Source organism: Salvia miltiorrhiza, chromosome 7 (genome assembly GCF_028751815.1).
Source record: "Salvia miltiorrhiza cultivar Shanhuang (shh) chromosome 7, IMPLAD_Smil_shh, whole genome shotgun sequence".
In the NCBI taxonomy this organism is placed as follows: Eukaryota; Viridiplantae; Streptophyta; class Magnoliopsida; order Lamiales; family Lamiaceae; genus Salvia; species Salvia miltiorrhiza.
Genome location: NC_080393.1, coordinates 46,651,967 through 46,670,073, shown reverse-complemented (window position 1 = coordinate 46,670,073; position 18,107 = coordinate 46,651,967).

The window sequence follows — 18,107 nt, the reverse complement described above, 5'->3', positions numbered from 1 at the left end:
GTCTGGCAAATGGATGTCATATATATTACCTTGAAAAAGGTAAGGACAGCCATGTGCAACAACCTGAAGGTTACGTGAGGGAGGGAGAGAAGCATCTCGTGTCAATCGCTCTCGTGTCATCGGTGATGTGGTTTATCTTGCATTTTATGTAGATAATATCCTCCTAATTGGCGACAATATGGAGCTATTGTCAAGACATAAAGTAATGGTTATCCGAACAGTCTCAGATGAAAGACTAAGGAGGTACAGTATACATCCTTGTGATCAAGGTTATAAGGGATCACTAGAAAAAGATGTTGGGCTTATCTCGAGTGTCTTACATTGATACAGAGAATACTCATTGTAGTATGAATACCGCCAAGAAAGGATTGCTACCTTGTAGATATGGCGTTCCTTTATCTAAAGACTATGTCTTAAGATGCCTGTTGAGGTTGAGGAAATGAAGGCAGTATTCTACGTTTCCGCAGTAGATAGCTTCATGTATGGATTGCTATGTACGAGATCTTATATTTGCTATGCAGTTAGCATGGTTGTAAGATATCAGTATAGTCCTAGTTAAGGACACTGAACTGTGGTAAATTATATTCTCAAGTCCATGACTAGAGAATAAGGATAGTTTACCAGTTAGACAGTTTAGTTCCTTTTTGGATTATACGATTTCGGATTTCCAGGTTGACCGGAACAAAGAATAATTACCTCGAGCTATGTGTTTTCCTTGGGAGGTAAAACCTTTTGGTTTGACCACTACCTCCAGGATCTAAGGGTGATTCCTAGTTTGCGTGAGAGCATCACCTTTGTGATATCTCAAGTGCAGTTGCAAACTCTAAGGAATCCAAGAACCACAAGGGGTCAAACACATGGAGCAGTACCAAGTTATACGATTATTCGTAAATCGAGGTTTTTGTGTTCATAGAATAAATTCTCACATATTGGAGAAACCTACTAATCTTTTCACAAAAGGCTTATCGCAAATGGTCATTGAAAGATGGGAATGCGATTGATGCCACCCACTTAGGAAACTTTAAGTATAAGTGGGAGAAATGTTATGATTGGTAAATAGACGCATTGTATACTAAAAGTTTGCTTTAGTATAAGTGGGAGATTGTTGGATTTGTATACTGAAAGCAAGAACGTTTTATGCTTGTATACAATGTTTCCTAAGTTCACTGTTCCAATCTCCTATCTGATTGTGTTCATGATTGCATATGTATGTTCTCTATCTCTATACAAGTAGATTATATGGTGTGTTGTAGATCACAGAAGACCGTATAATTGGAATAACCTTAAGAGATATAATATAATCACAGTCGAAATAACTCTAGGACAAGTTATTGGTTTAGGCTGCGGTATAGATGGAAGTAGTTTGTCTTGACTACTTATCTATACTGGTACGTCATAACGTATTGATAGGACCATAGTGAGATGTATTCTTCTATCTGACTTAAGTGAAGAATCAAGATCTCGGTGACTTATATAATCTTAATACTAATAAGATTTCAGATATATATGTTGATTCGTTTATCACTTTGATTTACTATGAGCGAGAGTTATATAGTAACTTGAGTACTCTGTATCTTGGGTGATAGCAGTTAATATATGATATTTGATTATCTGTATTAGTACTCGTATTCGATAGAGGATAATGACATCCCCTTAAGGAGCTCAATAATGTTTATTGCGTTAAACCTTGCAGGTTGATTAAGTTCAGGCGCAATAATAAGGTTTGAGTGGTACTGCTTAAGGATTACAAAGAGATTAATTAATTTAAGTTGTCAAAGCTCTAATTAATTAATGGATGTCGGATATTTTAAATACGAGGATTTAATAAGTCTAAATACAAGCCCCCGGCTCATCACCGGCAATAAAGGGGTAAGTCAATATTGGTTTTCTAGTGGAATGAACTGATATTTACAAATTAATTATGGTCTGGGCTGACCATAGATAAATTAATTTATTTGAGGCCCATCTTTGTTCCTTGTATCTGGTCCCTGGACTGGCCCAAAGTCTCCTAACCCAAGAAGAGAGAGAACACGCCTCCTACACCTAATCTGTGCTTCCTACGTATTTATTTTATTATAAATACAACTGTCAGCTCTCAGGAAATACACACTGATAAAATTAGGTTTTTGAGAGCTGTGTGGGGCGCAGGAAATCGTGTGGAGCATTCTCTCTTGGGACTTTCATAGAATGTTGTCCATCGAACGGTGAAAGCTGAGCGGGATACAGTTCAGAAGATCAGAGTTGGAGTAAGATTTTCGCAGGAAATCAAGTTCTGGCAGTTTCCGGAGAACGGCCATAACTTCCTCCATAGACCTCCGATTCAGACGAAACAGGCGGCCACAGAAAGCTCTTTCGAAAAGAAAGAAGTCGTATTTCTGGACTAAATACGATTTAAGGACGTTTGAGGCTTCAAACGAAGGCTTGAAGTTGACTGACCTGTTCAGCGCGAGTTTGACGAATTCTTCTAAATTCTTCAGGTATTTCTGAACTCCAACATGCAACACTTAAATTCATAGGAGCATGTTAGGGATTAATCGTTGTATGATAAATTAATAATAACCAAGAAACGATCATCGGGCAAAGCGGAACGTTAATTCAATTTAATATTCCTTCAAATATTCGGACTAAACAGCTTGATTCGGCCTTGACTAAACTACGTCAAATTCATTTTGACTATGAACAAGAGATGATTCCTACCAAGGCCATTGCTGCACTCACACATGACAGACATAAGGCCCTTCACACCTATGTCCTGGAACACAAAGTTCAGACCAAAGAGAAGCTTCTAACGCTTCAACAAGAACTTTGTGGTCTTCGAATCGAATTCATGAAAGACTTCATGACCTCTACCGATGCTCAACTGATGGTAGCAGAAGCTCTTCATCCTGTCAATGCTCGAATTACTTAGCTAGAAGGTGAGCTTCGAAGTATTCACAATTATTCTGATTCTGCACTCCTGCAATCCATGTTTGCCGACATCAAAGAGCTCTAACTTCAAGTCAACTCTATCCCTCGTGATGATGCCAAAAAGGGGGAAGAGATTTTAGATGATCGTCTCTCTAATGCTCTCCCAAAAGAATTGGCCCAAAACTTTGCCGACTCTAGAGCTATCCTTGCTTGGGCTACTTTGAAGACTGCTCATGTCCCGTCTATTTCAGGAGAATTCAGCCAAAAGAGAACAAAGGAAGAAAGCTCATCCAGAGATCCAGAGTCTAAGGCCAAGAAGGCTCTCCACCTTGGTGAAAATGCTCTACGACCGCCTTCTTGAAAACCCTTCTCTCAAATGCTTCGAGAAGAACAGAAAATGAAATACTATATCAGCAAAGGACTCCTGGTATCCTACCTGGATAGGTTTGATAGACATGATCAATGGATACCAGCTGACATGAACGAATGGTGGCAGAAGCTGAAAGAATGTTACACCAAGTGGGTTGTCTTTGCCAATCATAACAGAGATTTGGATTTCCAGAAAGAAGCCTGGAAGTACTTTCTAGTTAACTGGCATGAAAGATGAATGGTTGAAAGGATGCAGACTGCTCAAAGAGAAGCAAAACTTCATATTCCTAATCCCTTAAAGACGACAGTTTGCCCTCCGAGAGTCAGAAATGGCGTCAATAGAGAATCAATCAAGAGAGAAGTCATAGCCATTTGCAAGATCTGGAATGTTCCCTCAAACTTCAACTCAGATGATTTTGACAAGATCAAGAAGATAGTATTCAATCTGTATGGTCAGAAACCATAGCCTTTAGAACTGGTTCTTCTTTGCGTGTTCTACTTTCTTCCTGTAATTTAAACTGATGTCTTGACAGTCTTTTTTTTAATAAAAAGAACTTCATTTTGATCTAAACCTGAAGACAATATCTTTTTGTCCAGGCTCTGATTACTGTTTTTCAGTTTTGTCTTCGTTCTAATCGTTTGAACTGTTATGTTCTTCCTTCAAAGTGCAAGTTTTAGGTTCTATTGTTAAAGGGGAATAATATTCACCATGTTTAATAGCTTGTACTTTAAGTTCAGTCTTTTTCTTGCTTAGAACTGATTGTGTGGTTTTGGCATCATCAAAAAGAGGGAAATTGTTAGGAACTTAATGAAATATCCTAATCCTACTTTTGATGATACCAAAATCAATAGGTTTCACTTGTAATAGACTAGAACTATTCGAACTCAAGTGTTAGAGTTCTTTTTCTAGTTTAGTCCCTGTTCTGAAGACTGAAGACCGAAGAACGAAGGACTGAAGACTGAAGATGCCGACTGATGTAACGGACAAGGTAAAGTCAAAATACTGATATTTAACTTATCAGTCGAAGGATCAGTTTCGACTGATTACTTAATGCGCGCCACATGGATTCAGCGAACTGATACTAAAGTCAAGTATCAGTTAAACATTCTTCCTCGGACTGAACCTCAAAAGTTCAAAGGAAGTCACGCACTCCAGAAGTACAACCGCATTAAATGCAGAGATCTCAGGATTGTCCTTTTCTCTGCAGAGGCCATTCCTTTTGGTGATCACCTTTTCGGAGATGTCCCATCTTCTGCTCTTCAAAGTAGTCGTTCTCACCAAACAAGGAACTTCGAAGATTGAAGCCTCAGCCCAAGTTCAAATTACTCTCTAACGGAAGAAAACTAAAGACCATCTCCGCCAACGGATCTATTCAAGACGTCTCCTATAAATTGCGCTCGAGGATCACTTCAATCTTTACCGATTCAACAACATAAGCTGAAACGCTGCCGAATTCGTTACTCAGCAAAACCAAGCCTCCCCAAAGTTTGAATCGAAGAAGAGAATCACAAAGCCAAAAATCAGTACTACTGATTACATATATTCTCTTAGAACTTAGGCATATATTGTATATCCCAAGCCTAAGTAAAACTGACTACAGAGAACTTGTTCTTTGTGGCTTAGTTGGTAAGTTTTCAAATCTCTTTTCAACAGACCGAATTGAGAGTTTATGTCGAAAAAGAGTTCAGACCAGTGTTCTATCTCCGTGAGATCTTAATGCCCAGTGTGCGCTAGGAGTGAGAAATCCAACCCAGTGTGTTGGTACTGAAGATAGGCTCTTCAGTTGTTTCGATATGTTGTGCACCCGTAAGCACACGTTCAGGTTTGCTGTGCACTCGTAAGCACACGCATCGGTTTGCTGTGCACCCGCAAGCACATGCCCAGTGAAGTTGTTGGTCTGATCAACCGACCGTGGATGTAGGAAGTGTTTTCCGAACCACGTAAAAATCTCTATGTTATTTACAGCTTTCAGTATTTACCTTCTTACTTGTGATCTTACTTTCCTAAACTGAAAACTGATTAATTGCAAAGAGAAACTTAACTACTGACAACGTGATTAATATCACAGGCTATTTCGAAACAAAAGTTTTTCGCTGCGTGTGTTATTAGTCTAACTGATCTATCCTCAGATAGTTAGTAAGATTCATAACATCTCTCTGTTTAACAAACTCGATTGAAGCCTTACGTGTATCAGTTAAAGTCTTTGACTTAACTGATAACTCTTTACTGAAGAGTATTCAGTATCAGTTGACGAAGCCGTCGTTTGAGCTTCGCGCAAATAAAATATCTTGTGCCCACAACTAGACTAGCTAGTGGTAAGTCCAGAGTCGAATCCACAGATATTTCACCGCAGTCACGGCTCTCTGCGATGGCCTATCGCTAGTTGTGCTTTGCCCATAATGCTTTAAGAATTAGATAGACCCACTTGACTCTTACGCAGATATTTCACCGCAGTCACGGCTCCAACACTCGTACAGATATGCTCATACAATTGTTATGCCCAAATTAGACCTCTCGAGTTAAGTGTTCATTCTTAGATCATGTTCATACTTAAGGCAAAGGGTACTTACGGCCAAAAGTGCCACAGAAAATATGAACAGAAAATTAAACAACTATGCCCATAAGGGGCGAGTACTCCTACCTAACTATGGAAAGTAAAATTACAGCAGTGGTCTCTCAAAATTTGTCCTCTCCCCTCTACTCTACACTTTGAATGGTTCACAACTATGTGGTATTTATAAGCATGAGTTAGGGCTATGCAAGTTGGGCCCAAAGGAGTGGGCTGGAATTAGGGCTTCTTCTGCTAGAGATTGCATCCCGATCTGGAGGCTGATTATTTCCTTATCCAAACCTCAAGGGATAAGGTTTTTGGATTTCTTTCCTTATCTACATCTTCTGATTAAATTTTACCTTTGTCATCAACACGAATTTATGTACTCCATCTCCTGCACTCTTCTTCTCTGCCCCGTCTGTACCTTCTGCCCTTGATCATCTTCTGACGCAACTGGGTCCCATGCGGTGCTTATGGGCAAAACGCTATGTTGACTCGAGCAACTCCAAACTTCATCTGAGCTTTTGTAACCTGCTGCTCCAAGCTCCAATTGGTTTTGTATTTGTGCTCACACTTCTTCCCTGAATCGAAGTCGCATTATGCCCAGAACCTTCTTCTGATGCAACTGGATCCCGCGCGGTACTTATGGGTAAAAGGTCGGTTTGCCCAACATCCTGCTTCTCGTACCTTTAGTCTTCAAAACAAGCTTCTGAGTGTCCCAAACTCCTCTGCTTCAAACTCATGCCTCTTTCGTGGAATGCAGCAACATTATGCCTTAAAAGCACCTTCTGCCCAAAGAACGGGCCTGCCCTGGAACTATGCCCTCCCAGGCGACTGATTCTAACAAAATAAAGGAAAAAGACTCGATCTAGACCTAAAACACACACGAAAAACGAACACAAACATGGACTCATCATCAGTCGTCAACATTGTTTTGATAAAACTCTTTTCACTTAAAAAGGTTGAGTCAGTTTGTATTTAAAGTTTCATTTTCGAAAAATAGCCTATAGGTGTATTCCCCCCTCCCCCCTACACCTATTCGAGACCCTCCGAACCTAACAACCCCGTTATGCCAATGGGGCCCGTCTAGGAAATGGTTCTTCCACGTCTATTAAACATGCGCAGCAGGTGGTTCTTCAGAATCGATCAATTCCACGCTGGCAGAAGCCCCGACGCCGATACCTCAGTACAGGCTTCAGCGTAGTCCTTAATCGTTACACACAATATATAGTCCTTCTTGGTTCTGTACAATAAGAGGACGTTAGTAGGTAAGGTGGAAAAAAAGTGCATGGTAATAATTCTGCGATGGTGAGTATTTGCTCCTCATCAGCTACTCCCCCTAGTCTGCGAAAAGAAATGCTCTCTATCATGGATTTTCATAGGTCGTGATTGAGAACTGTACCAGCGCAGGCCTTTTAAGCTTTAAATTTTCGCGGCGCAGGCATCTCCTAAGCACTCTTAGATAGCTAGACTGGTCAGGGATATTGTCTCATCACATTTAATGGTTCTGACACTATATTCTCCTTTTTAGATATCCGTTTTGACTTTCCAAATTCAGGCTCTTGGATTTAGATTAATCTTGTCCCTCCGTTTATAACTACCGTTCCTCCGAAGTGATCTGGGTCGTTCCTCTCAGATCGCACGATCCCTGAGTCCCATCATTCTTAACTTTTTGCTTTTCAAACTTTCCTATAAATACTCCAACCGCCATTTTCTACTTCTTCTTCTTCTTTTTTGTTTGCTATTTTTGACGAATCCCCTTTGTTTCTCACTTGCGATATCCTGACGTTGTTCGACTTACTCCTTCTTCTCCGTTCGATCATTGTCCATTCCAGGTATTAGGCTCCCTCCTTTCCTCATTCTTATTTCCTTTCCCTTCCCTTTGGTAGTTTTTTTTCTCTCCTTGTGAAATCTTTTCAATTTCCCCGGTGTGTGTGTATATATATATATATATATACGTTAGCGTAATTATGTCGACCATCGGGGCTCAACAGCAACAAATAAATCGGGATGATGATACAAGTTGTACCGGCTTTCCCCGATCAACTATCGATGCCGCCACGATGAATGAGATGCGTAAAATTCTTCGTATCAATCGTGAAGATCCAGAGTTAAAGGTCCGGATACAAGCGACGGATGGCGACATGCCGGATGCCGATAGGGGACATCCGCCCAACACTATTCAAATATGGGTGAACTAAGTGGCAGTCAGACTTCGTTTTCCATCCTCTAAATTCCTCATTAGGGTTTGCGAGCATTTCAGTGTCCCTTTCTTCCAAATTTATCCCTCCTCTCTTCGTCGGGCCTATATCCTTCACATCGTCTGCGCAGCCAATAATTACACCGACATCGCAGAATTATTCTATAAGACCCATATCTTAAAAGGACCTGGTGTCACTACAGCTTTACCGCGAAGCTGAATTGTAACATGGGTTTCTTGGGAGGTTTGACTTTCCTTGATAAAAAATTTATCGATAAATATTTTTTCGTTCAAGTGAGGAATGGGGATTGGGCTTCTTACGCCAGCACAGTTGAGGTTGAGTGGCACCAATTCCAGCACCGAACCCCTTCCCCTAAAACCCGTCTATCTTATCCTGAATTCTATCTTCTTGAGGCCATAAATTCAGCTCATGCATCAAGACAATTTGATGTTGTAAAAGTCGTGTCTTCTCGTTTCGTTCTGGCCGGCGCAGGCCTATTCTCCAGACTCTAGATATCCCAGCTCTGTTGTCGGTATAGTTTACATTGTGATCGTTTAATCTTTCCTCTATATATAACATGCTAGTGGGTTTTATTTGTGTTATTGTATCTTTAACTATGTCGTTCTACACAGGCATGTAGAAGACGGCCAAATATGGCAAGGTTGCCAGTTTCACTTTTGTGAACGAAGCAGCGCAGGGAGATACCAGTGCTGTTCAACAAGTCAACCCTGAAGACTTCGATCCGGGGCAGCCCCGTTCTTCCTCTGCTATCCAAGATCCTCTTCAGCTCCGACTTCTAGATGACGAAGAAATTTTTGATGATGACGTCTCTCTTCTTCAAAGAAAACGCCAAAAGAGTCAGAAAACTTCCTCCTCCGATAAGAGAAAGAAGGTGGCGTCGTCTGCACCGGTGGTGATCGAAGAAGGCGACTCCTCTTTTGAGGAGCTCATGACTAGTCTCCCTTGCCCTGATAAGTCTTCAGGTGGAGGTGTGCTTCGTCTCGGAGCCATTGGTTCTCGTGCTCTGCAAGATTTGACCGGCGTAGAATGCCGGTCTCAGATGGAAGCTCAGGTTGCCTTCGTAGATCTTTGGAAATTTGACTCTATGGAGTTGGTGACCTTCGCCGATGACTTATGTTTGTCTGCTGAGACGGTATTTATTTGTTTTATCCATTCGTTTTATGTTTAGTTATTTCATTTTATAGCAGTAAGATTTTGTATTTGTGACTGCGCAGGAGAGAGCGAGACATCTGGCTGCCTCCTGACATTTGATAAGGGCGGCGGCTAACATCCAAGCTAAGGAGAAGGATCTCCTATCTGCGCTGGGCAGGTGCACTGATTTGGAGGAAGAATTGCGCCAGTGTAGGGCAGAGAATGCGAGGCTGAAGGCTAAGAGAGATTCCCTCAGTACCGAACTGGAGAGGGTTACCAAGAGCAAGGCGGACGAGTTTGAGGCACTTCATCGTTCCCTGTCAGATGATTTTACCCATCGCTTGAACGAGCTCAAAGATGGGATTATAGAGAAGGAGAATCAGGCTTTCACACAAAGGATTCACGAGTTCAAGGTCCGCTACTTTCTCTCCAGGGAGGGTCATCAATTTCTGTGAATTGTCTTGATTCAAACAATGGAGTCTTTCTGTAAGACCCCTGAAGTGCTCTGGGTGTTGGGCCCAGGTATGAAATTTTTAGTGGGGAATGCTTGTCATATTTCACTAGACCTCATCGATGCTTTCCCGGAGCAGCGCAGTCGGTATACTCCCCAGGCGGTTGTTGACTAGGTCAACGACAAAGAACTTGATCGGCTGTTGGGGATCAATTCCAAGTCCCCGAAAATGCCCGAATGGTGGATACCGGTCCTTGACAAAGCCCTTCGTTTGTTCATAGACGGTTGTGATGACCCTAGGCCTGTGCGGCCCTTTGTCCGGACTCCTCTCTTGGATCATGTACGCCAAACTGCCATCCACTCTCATCGGGGAAATTATCCTAGTGGAAATGTCTTTTATCCTCTGTCTTCGCCTCCCGTGGCCTCCGTTGATGCTTCTCGGACTGCGCAGCCCTCTGATGCCTCTGCTCAAGCGGCGCCGATCTCTGTTGCTGCTCGTGAAAAAACACCCTTGGAGGATCCCCCTCCCTCCCCTTCTTGATAGAAAAGTTTGTAATTTGATCAAGTGTTGTCTTAGACTTTGGATGTTTTTTTTTTGTAATAGGTTTGTTCAGATGCCTTGACCCCCTCTTTCTTTATGAACGATATCTCTCCGTATATTTTGTCGGAATGTTTATGAGATTATGATAAGTACCTGCTTGAAATGTTTCTAAGACGGGTTGATTCATCTTGTGGTGCTTCTTAAGATATCCTTTGCCCTCTTCCCTTTTTAGGATTTCTTCCATTTTCGCGCAGGCGAATCTCTGGAATCATACTAGTCAGTATGTACAATAATGATGGTCTGCTTGTTTCAATCAAATGTGCCTTTGAAATTTTGATAATAGAGGGGTCGCATTAACGTCAAAGGTGTTAAGCCAATGTTACCTAAAATAATAGGAGTTAAGTATAATGGCAATATGCAGCTCAGGTTTTACCAAAATATTTTTAGGGCGGGTCCTAACCAATTATGATCACCAAGAATCCATAGTGAGCCAGGAAAGTTGTGTTCAAATATTGAAGCTCCTCAAGGTATATCAAAAATAACAGAAAATGTATACTAAAGGTGATATACGTGTCTGAATATCTTCCTATGATCGTATCTATCGCAATTTCAAAATTGAGTGCTTCTGGAATTTTAATGGACATATTTATTTTCCTAAGTTCACAAGTATTACGATCAGAAGTTGATCCAACATTTGGCTCTTAGTAGTTTCCCTGTACAGGTGCGTCCCTAGTCTATGTTCTATTATCATAGATGTGATTTGTGTTGTCATATAATAAGGTCCAGTGTCTGCGCAATGCAAAAGGTTTTCTTAGTGTTCTCAATCTCTGTGCCGATGTTGTGGCCCCCTTAAAATGCTTTTCAGCCCCTGCGCCGATGTTATGGCCCCTTAAAAATGCTTTTCAGCCCCTGTGCCGATGTTATGGCCCCTTAAAAATGCTTTTTAGCCCCTGCGCCGATGTTATGGCCCCTTAAAAATGCTTTTCAACCCCTGTGCCGATGTTATGGCCCCTTTAAAAATGTTTTTCAGCCCCTGTGCCGATATTATGGCCCCTTTAAAAATGCTTTTCATGAATGTCAAGAATACCAAGAAGACCAAGAAGACCCATTCTTCCTAAAACCATGAATCCATTTTATTAAAGATGTTATGGTCCCAAACCTCATTAAAACCCAGTGGGAAAAAGAGTGTTTTGTCGCAGCCCGACCTAACTAGGGATAGTTAGGCCGAGTGATCCACGACTAGGGATGGGGTTAAAGAAGAAGGGGAAGAAAGGGGCGTCATTTATAACCGTAAAACTTACTCAACTTAATAAAACTCGTCATTATTACTCATTAATACTCAATTGAAAACATTACTGAAAGAAGACATAAAACTTAATAAGACATTAATCAAGTTATTACATCAACAGGAACCATCCTCTTAAACTTAAAGTACGACATGTCATAACATGGTACCAAAAGTACTTTGCAGCGGACATGTAACTAGACATATGTATGAAGACATATTCTAGACAGGTTACATATTTATTAACAACCCTGTAACTCCGCTCATTGCAACACCATCATCACATCGGCTCAACCTGCACATTTAGAAAACATATGCAGGGCTGAGTACAAAAGCACTCAGTGAACACATGCCAAACATCTCATGCATATAAAGCTCTAAATATTGTCATTGCCAATCTCAAGCAAAACATAAGGGATTTATCTAAAAGGCCTTATGTTCGCTAAACTCATTTTCATTTCTCAAAGTTGTCTGCGCAGACTTTTCTCATCAAGTAAGTATTGTATCTGTTAACTAATGTACTGAGAGGGAGGCCTCCCTCTACAGCACTGTGATCGGCCAACCTGAAAGATGACTCACGACCACCGTGTACACTAATTCTACCTCGCGTAGAACCGATATCATTTCTCATCCAGATAGATAACATACTAAAAACTCAAATAATTTGGCAATGCAATAACTTCAAAATATATTTTCAGTTCAAGCTTTGAAAGGAAAATAAAACATCATTGCATTTAATATCCATTTTAATCATACATCGTACTTCAATACATCAATACATCAAACGCATAAACATCTTGATTTTAGCATAGAAAATCCCACCTCGTTGCGTCTCGTATTTATGGGGAACATCACTCTCTCCCCACTTCTTTACTTCCCAAAAGGACCTTCATTGCTATGAAGAATCGATGAGAAGAATGATCATTATAACAAAAAACTCACTAACTTAAACTCGCATAGGAAAATAAAACTTAACACTTAAACACTTAACTCCTCTACCCTGCAGAGCTGAAACTCCCTCTGTAGAGCTGACTCTCTCTGCAGAGCTAACTCGGCAGAGCTGAAACTCTCATTGCAGAGCTGACTCGGCAGAGCTGAAACTCACTCAACAGCCAGAGCTGACTCAACAGCCAGAGCTGAACTCAACTCAACAGCCAGAGCTGACTTGCCAGAGCTGACTTTGGCAGCCAGAGCTGACTCAATCAGCCAGAGCTAACTGGCCAGAGCTGACTTTGGCAGTCAGAGCTGACTTGCCGGAGCTGACTTTGGCAGCCAGAACTGACTTGCCAGAGCTGACTTTGGCAGCCAGAGCTGACTCAATCAGCCAGAGCTAACTCGCCAGAGCTGACTCAACAACCAGAGCTAACTCGCCAGAGCTGACTTGCCAGAGCTAACTCAACAGCCAGAGCTGACTCAACAGCCAGAGCTAACTCGCCAGAGCTGACTTGCCAGAGCTAACTCAACAGCCAGAGCTGAACTCAACAGCCAGCCAAGTTCAAACTCACGCATGCTCTGCAAACTCATGCAAACATCCTACACATTTCCTACCATTTCTCCAGACTTCAAAATAAATCTAACATGCTCATCAACCATACGGTTCTCATGCTTCTCTCTATCTAACATTCCTCAAAACTTCAAACTTAATCTTTCATGCTCAACTTCCATCTTAGAACACAACAACATACAAACATTCTTCATGCAACGCTCATAACTCACGACACAAAACAGCCATGCACGTACATAACTCAAGACTATCATGCTTGGAAAAATACAAATTTAACATACAACAAACCTAGCATGCTCCTAAGCACATATATCAAGCCACAACGATTAAATAAAAATCGAAGGATGAGCTATGACGACGAACATAGACGGGCTGCCCTCATGGGTTTCATAGCTAGGGTACCGTCCTTAACTCTTTCATTAAACATGCTCAACAACTACCCAAGAACAACATACTAAAAACTCACAACGATCCGACATCGTTTCAAAATAAAGTCGAGAGTTCGACGTTTTTCGACGTCGACTAATCTCGAAAATCTAACCATCAAAGCGTAGGTAGAGATGACTCTTACCTAGATGTGTGATCGGAAAGATGATCGGGGCTCGTCTCCTCGCTCAAAACGGAGCTCGAAAGCTCCAACTCCAAGTTTTAATGGAGCATGTGCGTGAGATGTGTGTGTGTTTAGTGTGTGTGAGATATTTTAAAATGAAAAGTGAGGGGTGTTGGCTGCTAACAGCCGACACTTTAAAGAAAAGGGGGGCTTGGGCGGTTGGGGGGTGGTCAAGGGTAGGGTAGGTCTAGATATTTAGCCGTTAAATATCTCGTCTCGTCTCGTTTTAACGACTAACTACCCATACTCTTCGTTACTCGCCCTCTCAACCTCTACTCACTTTCATTATACTCGTAATTCTATATAAATATAGAAAACGTAAGCCCGTTCTCGAAAATCTGATAAACGAGCTCGGTTTGTTTATCGAGAAATCCCGGTTTACTATTCACTCGTCGTCCAAAAATAAAAACTTTCATTATTGGACTCGTATTGAAAAACTAAGAATATTTCTCGACGACGTGCACGTAAGATTTTGAAAGTCGACAAAAAGACGAAATAGCAGTATTTTACTATTCATCATCAAAAAGTCAAAAACTTCAAAAACGTCTTAACGGACTCAGATCTCACCTCCGAGTTCACCGTTCTCATTCAAATAATTATCTCGAATTATTCAAATTCTCAAACTCAATTACGGATATAAAATTCCACATCATCCTCACATCATTAAAAGAACATCTCAACGTCTTTAAAAAAAATAACAAGAAACTTCACATAACTCATCATCTCTTTACAAAGTAAATTCTAACAAGGGATCTAAACCCTAATTACTCAAACTCAAGCAATTAAACACGTCATCAAAAGCCCGGGTATTACATGTTTGGTCTACAATATGTTACTTGCTTTGGATCTCAAACATAGAATTTCTTCAGGTTGTTGATATTCCAAGGCCTGGTAAGCGGCCTCCCGTCCTGATCTGACAGGTGGTAAGCTCCTCCTCTTAAAGCTTCCGTGACAATAAAAGGTCCCTCCCAATTGGCTTCGAACTTTTCGGTGGGTTTCAAGGCATCCGCCCTTTTCAAGACCAAATCTCCTTTTTCAAACCTGCGTTGTTTCATTTTCTTGTTGTATCCAGCCCTGATTATGCTCTTGTACTTTGCCACTCTGATCCGTGCCTCTTCCCTCTGTAACTCAATTAGATCTAAATCCATCCTGCGTTGCTCCTCATTCTGAATGGGTTATAAGTTGCTAGGCGATGTGACACCAATCTTACCTCTGCCGGAATTACAGTGTTCGCCCCGTAAACCAAAGTGAATGGAGCTTCTCCAGTAGTTGTTTTCGTGCTCGTTCGGTGAGCCCATAACATTGTATCTGATGAGGAGTGATATATGCAGAGTAGGGAAATGATGCAAATCAGAGGAATCGGCCCCACCAGCGGAACAAGTATGGCAGAGGAAACACACTCATCAGAAGAATCATCCTCACCAGAGGAGTCGTACTTGCCAGAGGAACCATTCCCACCAGAGGAATCTCATTCACCAGAGACATCTCACCCACCAGAGTAATGGCTCTTGCCAGAGGAATCATGTTCGCCAAAGAAATCACCCTCGCCAGAGAAGTCATCTCCACCAGAGGAGCTGCATCCGTCAGAGAAGCTGCTCTCGCCAGAGGAGTGCTCTTCAATAGCGGAGTTACTAGAAAGCGCGGGGAAGTCTCCCGCTTGAAGGCAAAGTTACCATTCTACCCTCAAACACGCAAGGCGCATGCACCACAGACAAATTTACCGTTTTACCCTTCGTTTGTAATCTATAAATAGGACATACGTGCTCCCCTGTAGACTACGTTATCTCTCACTTTCGAATACAGCAGCAAATTCCCTCTTGTTCTCAAGGTTCCGATCGTTTATTTTACCTTCTCCGATCATCCACACTAGGTATAGTTTATGATTATCGCTTTTTAGCTTAGGTGTTGGTCCTTGATTCACCAGTATCTAATTCTTCAGCCCACCGACCCTTGCTTTTTTCTAGTCGTTTTTTAATCCCTTCACAGATTGTCCTGTTAGTCAGTTCTACTTGTGGGTGTGCCACCGATACAAATCTTTGCGTGATGTCTATCCTTAAACAAAAGTCTTCAATTTTCCGGCTGGTGAACTGCGTTCCGTTGTCAGACACTAAAATCATCGGAGTTCCATATCGACAACAGATGTTTTTCCAGATAAACCGCTCGACCATACCATCGTCAATTTTAGATACAGCTTCGGCTTCCACCCATTTAGAGAAATAGTCGATTGCCACGATGAGATAACATTTGCCACCTGGTGCTGTCAGCAATTTCCCCACGATGTCAATAGCCCATTTATCGAAAGGACATGACGCATACATGACTCCCAGATTCTCTCCTGACACGTTAATCCTAGGGGCGTGTTTTTGACAAGATCCACATCTCTTGACGAATTTTTTGGAGTCTGCGTTGATTCCTGGCCAATAAAATCCCGCTCTGATAATTCTTCGGGTCAAGTCCTTATATCCTGCATGACTTCCACAACATCCTTGGTGTATCTTCTCTAGTGCGAATCGGGCTTCCTCTAGTGTTAGGCACTTCAGCAAAGGGTGTGTGAAAGACCTTTTATACAATTGTTCATTAATGAGGCAGTAATTCTCATATCTTGTATGTTGGGAAACGTCCTTGTTCATCCGTTCTCCGGTTTTCAGGTAATGTATGATTGGAGCTCTCCAATCATCCTTTTCTTCTATCACGAGAACCTGCGCTGATTTACTTCTACATGGCTCGAACAACAATATGATTTCATCACTCCACGTTTGTTCGACTGCACTGGCCACTCTTGCTAATAAATCTGCTCTGCTGTTTTCGTCTCTTGACACTTGTTGTATCTCAAATCCCAAAAATTTCTTTTTGATTTCCAAAATTCGATCGAAGTATGTCTTCATTCGTTCGTCTTTGACCTCATATTCCCCCAAGAGTTGCTGGACCACCAGCTGAGAGTCAGTTTTAATTATCACTTGTTCGATTTTCAACTCGCTTAAGATGTAAGCTGCTCTTTCCACGCTTCGTACTCGGCTTCATTGTTTGATAGCCTATCCTCAAATTTGACGGCAAACTGATAAATCTCTCCTTCTGGCGAGGTAATATATATACCTATTCCGCATCCTTCCTTTGTGACGGAACCATCAGCCTGTGCAATCTAAGGTCCCCTCATGGACCACCGTGTAGTCTTTTGGATGAAGTCTGTGAGAGCTTGAGCTTTAATGGCTGTGCGAGGTTCAAACTCAACCTTGTACTCCCCCAGTTCTATGGCCCATTTGACCATCTTGCCCGCCAGGTCTGGCCTTCCTAAGATTTGCTTGAACGGTAGTGTTGTTCTAACAACAACCTTGTGTGATAAAAAATAAGGCCTGAGCTTCCGCGCGGTGACCATTATAGCATACGCTGCTTTTTCTACCTCTGTGTATCTCAGATCTACTCCTTGAATGACTTTGCTAACAAAGTAGATTGGTTTCTGATGTCGACCATCTTCTCTCACTATGACGGAGCTCAGCGACTCGATTCCCACGGAAATGTATAAGTATAAGGGCTCACCGGGTTGGGCTTTGTCAGTACAGGCAGCTTAGTTAGGTAATCTTTAAGATATCGGAAAGTTTGTTGACATTCGTCGCTCCATTCAAACTGACTCTCATTTCTCAAAATCCAGAAAAATGGCAGACTCCTCTCTACAGAATGGGATATGAACCTTCCCAACGCGGTTATCCTCCCATTCAAAGTCTGAATTTCTTTGATATTGCGTGGTGCGGCCATGTTTAAAATGGCCTTGACCTTGTCCGCATTGACTTCAATTCTTTCTGGTGTGACCTTATAACCAAGAAATTTCCCTGATTGGACTCCGAAGGTGCACTTTGCAGGGTTGAGCATGAGCTTATTTTTTTGTATAATCGAAAAAATTTCTTCTAATCTAAGTCTTTTATGTGGGTGCTGGCTTTGACACTTCACACTAGCATATCATCTACGTAAACTGAGAAATTTCTCTGGAGTTGCTCCTTAAAGATCCGATCCATCATGCGCTGGTAGGTAGCGCCAGCATTTTTAAGCCCGAATGGCATACTCAGCCATCCGAACAGTCCCGCACAGACTGCGAAGGCTGTTTTGATCACATCTTGTGGCTGCATCTTTATCTGGTGATACCCTTGATACGCGTCCATCATTGATAGAAATTCACAACCTGAAGTTATGTCTACGAGTTGGTCTATCCGTGGGAGTGGATAACAATCTTTGGGACAAGCTACATTGAGGTCCCTGCAGTCTACGCACATTCTCCAAACTTTAATCTCTTCTCTACCATCACCCGTTAGACACCCAGTCAGGGTATTGTACCTCTGTGATGTGACCAGCATCCAAAAGTCCTTGTATTTGTTCTCTGATTGCCGCATCCTTCTTAGCACCAAAATGTCTCATCTTTTGTCTGACTGGTTTAGCTGTGGGATCTATGTTTAAACGGTGTTCTGCTAGACTTTGATCAATTCCCTTCAAGTCTGCTGTGCAAAAAGCAAATATGTCAGCATTTCTGCGCAGGCAGGTGATCATTT